The 4833-nt window shown below is 33.6% G+C and overlaps 1 long non-coding RNA gene across 2 annotated transcripts; it reads right to left on the bottom strand.

Moving 5' to 3' along the window:
- Positions 1-1188: 1188 nt before the first annotated feature.
- LOC141816444 (uncharacterized) lies at positions 1189-3921 on the bottom strand. 2 transcript variants are annotated; one of them, XR_012600694.1, is made up of 3 exons: positions 3677-3921; positions 1772-1853; positions 1189-1319 (listed from the first exon to the last, which is right to left on the bottom strand). It is a non-coding gene; the product is annotated as an uncharacterized LOC141816444 (long non-coding RNA). The 2 variants fall into 2 exon arrangements; XR_012600693.1 differs by lacking the exon at positions 1189-1319 and adding an exon at positions 1597-1692.
- Positions 3922-4833: the final 912 nt, after the last annotated feature.

The following is a 4833-nucleotide window of genomic DNA, read 5'->3' on the forward strand; positions in this document are numbered from 1 at the left end:
CAAAAGGTAGCAAGGAAGCTGCTGTTCGTTGATGAAGGAGGAGGAAGAAAGTGGAGTGAGGAGCTACTGGGGTTTGATGTTGCTAGAAGGAGAAGAAATGGGGAAGAAGAAGAAAGAAGAAAAGGAAGAAGAGAAGGAGCTGAGCGATCGGTGCTTGTATGGCGGTGGCGTTTTATTGCTTACGCGAGAAGAAACGGGAAAACAAAAGAGGGAAGAGAAAGTTTCCTCAAACATACCTTAATTCATTTTAAACCGATCGAACCGGTTTAAACTTTCAATTTGGTTCGGCTACAACTTAGGCAAATCAATTCCAAATCAATCCTGGTTTGAACCAACGTAATTCTTGTCTCTGTGCCTACCCATTGGGTCTAGTTCGAACCCGATCCGATTTTTAATTCAATATTCTCACTTCGTGTTCAATTATTTAATCGTTCATTATTATTATTATTATTATATTTTTTTGTTTAAAAAAAATCTAATACCTAACACAAAAAGTGCATACTCTTTCCATACTGGCTGAAGGGGAAATACTTGCACCACTTGGTATAGTTCTCAAGGGACTTCTCCAAGATACTATTTACAGTAATTTCATCTATTTTCTGCCTAATAAGTTTTCCATCTTATGAACAACGAAGTATGATGTTACCTAAATAACAAATCACTTAGATAAATATTCAAGAACAATATCAAAAAATTAAAAAATGAAAATGAAATAAGTAAATTAGAGATCGATGAGAAGAAAAATAGGATATTGTACTTGCAGTCAAATATACTTATCCAGACTAAAAGCACAGGCCAGATGGAGTTAGATGGGTGAAATTTTATGGTTTTATTATAAAGACAAGACACTTTATCACCTTCTAAGGAGAAGTACTATGACCCAACTGCTAGACACCACTGGGTAATAGCTACTAGCCATTTTTGCATTTTTCTCTACGCAAACAGTTAGAAAACCCACAAATCATTCCTTCCTCTTCTTCGCTAAGAGAATGTCTACTTGTGGGGAGGAAGAGAATAAGGAAAGAAAGAGTGTTGCAAAGATATGGGTGTTGTTTAAGAAGTCAAAGAACTAAAGTAGGTCACAATGTCATATTACAATTTTAATTACTTCTTCAAGTTTTTTAGCTGATAATATATAAATAAATCCAATGTCGATAGGAACATTTTATCAAACATTTTTCTTCCATCACTAGAGTGGTCATATGCAAGCTACAATGTCAAAAGAATAAATAAAAAAATCCAGATCTTTTGAGAAACAAACCTCCAACTCTTGGCTCCTTAAATTTAAATATCTGAGGAACAAGCTTCTCCCTATCTTCCTGCAAAGTATTCAGAAAGAAAATTTTAAGCAAATGAATACATGTTAGAATTATCAGCACAAATATATATAATTTCCCCTTATATTGAAGTCTCTAATGTTAAATAAAGATTGTGACAACACAACAACATCTTGAATAGAAGCAAAAGGTCAGGCTTAAAAGTTCTTATCGGAACATTTCTCTAGAAAAACAATAATATCAAAAGTAAGCATCGTCTGCTTCAAAGTTATCTTACAACTAGGGAGAAAAAAACACCATTGATGTCATCTTACTACCAGGTCTACACTCATTGCCAACATTTGATACTAGCTTTCCATTCCTCATGGTAGATTTGGAAGTCAGACCACCAACAATCACTCCGGTAGAGAAAATTCTAGAAGGCAACAAAGTACGATAGAAATCAAATAGAGTTGAGGTTGGGTTTTTAAGAGACATGAAGTCCGGAAAAATACCTTCAATCACTCTAGATGGTTTTAAACGCTCAAGTACAATTGTCAAAGCCAATCCCTTCAGATCCTTCATACATTTGGTAGTCTACAAATTAGAAGGAAAAATGTGTTGATATTCCATGTCATCATTGTCATAAGGAAAAAAGAACAAAGATTTTTAAAAAGGTCCGATAAGAAGCAAACATTTGACCAACAGTTCAACAGATGGTAGAAATGGTATTTGTGCCTCGTGTCAACTCTCTGTGTCATTGATCATGCATGCATCATCTTAGGAAGTTAATTGAGAAAATTAATCAAATAAGAAACTAGTAATTGACATAAGAAGTTAGATACAATGACATTCAACTAGATATAGCACCAAAAGTGAAAAACAAACATTAGTAACAACTAGGCAATGAAACAAACCAAAAGGTAGAACTAGAAGAGAGGAGTTCGATCCCACGGTCATGAAAATAATAAACATAAGAATGCTCAAAATACCTGAATATAAATTATAATCCGACCGGGGAGAGGAGCTCAATCCCACAACCATGAAAATAATAAGCATAAGAATGTCGAATACCGATTATAATTCGATTAGGAGAGGAACTCAATTCTACGATCAAGAATATAAATGCCTGGAATACTTGAATACCAATTATAATCCGATTTGGGAGATGAGCTCGATCCCACGACAATGAAGATAATAAGCATAAAAATATTCAGAATACTTGAATATCGATTATAATCCGACCGGGAAAAGAGCTCAATCCCACAGCTATAAAGATAATAAGAAGAATGACTGGAATGCCTAAGTACCAACTATAATCCGATCAGAGAGAAAAACTCAATCTCATGACTAAGAATAAGAATGTTCAAAATACTTTGAATAACAATTATAATTCAACCTAGGAGAGGAGCTCGATACCACAACCATAAAGATAATAAGCATAAGAATGTCCAGAATACCTGAATACCGATTGTAATCTACCGAGAAGAAGAGCTCAATCTCACAGTCAAGAATAAGAATGCTTGAAATACTTGAATACAGATTATAATCCGACCGGAGAGAGGAGCTCGATCCCACGGTCATGAAGATAATAAGCATAAGAAGTCCAGAATACCTAAATATCCATTATAATCGTACCGAGGAGAGAGCTTGATCCCACGGCCATAAAAATAATAAGAACAAGAATGCCTGGAATACACTGTTAATTAGATCTTTTTGGGTAGGATATGATCTTTTTGGATCTATTGTTATTCATCAAAGGAATTGAAACCATTTTCCCTTTCTTTGTGATGATATTCTTCCCCAAGCATGTCGCAGTAGGTGTTGATTTTGTGTCTTTGGGTTTTAGTCTTGTATATATCTTCTTAAATCTCATCCAATTAAGTTGTGTAGAAAATCAGGTAAAGAACTTGGTATGTCTATTTTTCCTGTAGCAAAGAGATGATTTTATTTCTAGAATGAATCAAGAAATTATCCAAAATGTTAGGGTCCTCTAAGTGAATCCAAACTCTTATAACCATTGTTATGGTGCTCCTTATGTAGGTCCGATTATTTTTTGTTGTTTTGGAAAAATTTTCTAGTTAATAATAAGATAACATCTATTGAATGTTATAGAGTTTGTTTATTCATTTATACATAATTCTAACTTTTTTTCTTTGTGAAAAAAGTAGTCGGGTGAATTAAAAGAATGTTCACCCATTATAGATTAAAAGTCATACCTTACAAAAGCTAGATTATATATCTAGTAATGATAAGGTATAATAACACTGTTATTGTCTTAAAGAGCACATACATGCCCATTACCTACATCAGAGCACATGCATGTAGCAAACTACCTTTGTTATTATCTTAAAGATTAGTGTATGATGCAGGCTAGCAAATAGCTAATGACAATGATAGGTGGAGTCAATGAAGCTCACCTAGTTCCATCTGAACAACGAGACATTATTGTGCACCATCTTCAAAAAGCATCATAGTCAACTCTGGACACCAAACAATTATACTACCATGCTTTGATTTTTCCATCAATAGCAGTTGAGAAGATTAACTGCATGAAGAGGAAAAGTGGATTGGTGTGATAGTTGAACTAATTAAGAAAATTTTACTAAGAAAATAAATAAAATGACAGAAAGAAATAAACCTAAAAAGACTCTTTATAATGAGGGCACACAAAGTATACAAGAGCTTCATGGCCTTCAAATGTGCACCGCTTCTACTCAGTTCTAGTATCATATGTCATTAAACCATAAAAAATAGTAAAATAAGGGCATATTATTATTATTATTGATAATTTGTTTTAAATAAATCGAAAGCACATCCTCTAATTGGCGCCTCAACTCTCTGTAAATGCATTATCATTTAAGATTTCAAGGAATCGGAGCCTTATTCATAGATCATCTAGTTGAAACATGCATATGAATTCGCAAATGAGTGATTCTCGAATCCTGAAGGGAGAGCGAATTGATATCGAAATCCAACCTTGAAAGAATGGAATCATAAACAACTTGTAGGGTGAGATGAACGATACCTTATTCGATTTCCCATAACCAAAGTCTTATTCTTAGATCATCTAGAGCAAATAGATAAAGGAAACAAGAAAAAACTTCAAACATCAAAACATTAGATACGAACATCGTCGGAAGCATCTTGCCCTTTAGACTTCAAAGAAAAGAGAACATTCTTATGTCATCCAAAGTGAAAACTAGACTGACGAAAAAGAAAGAATGGGATCAGATAACGAATCATACCTTGTCAAATTTCAAAAAAAAAAGAGGAGCATTCGCCGATCATCCACATATAAGCAAGTGGAAACAAGAATCCAAACATGGAATGAAAGAGCAAGTTGTCATTATCAAACTTAGCAGTTATTTACAAGTTGGCAAAGTTTATTAATTGACTGATATGTCCATAATAAAATACTTGTTTTTAGAAAGCTTTGAAATTCTCCTAGAATCTAATCCGATCATGTATGACTGCAAATTGGATGTCTCCACCTACAACAAATGATCGGTTGCATAATAAAAAAACATAAATTATTGAAAACAATATGAAATTAAAGAAAAACTACAAGTGATGA

Source organism: Curcuma longa, unplaced genomic scaffold (genome assembly GCF_044706935.1).
Source record: "Curcuma longa cultivar G26 ecotype Majalengka, Jawa Barat unplaced genomic scaffold, ITB_CL_G26_1.1 contig_16667, whole genome shotgun sequence".
In the NCBI taxonomy this organism is placed as follows: domain Eukaryota; kingdom Viridiplantae; phylum Streptophyta; class Magnoliopsida; order Zingiberales; family Zingiberaceae; genus Curcuma; species Curcuma longa.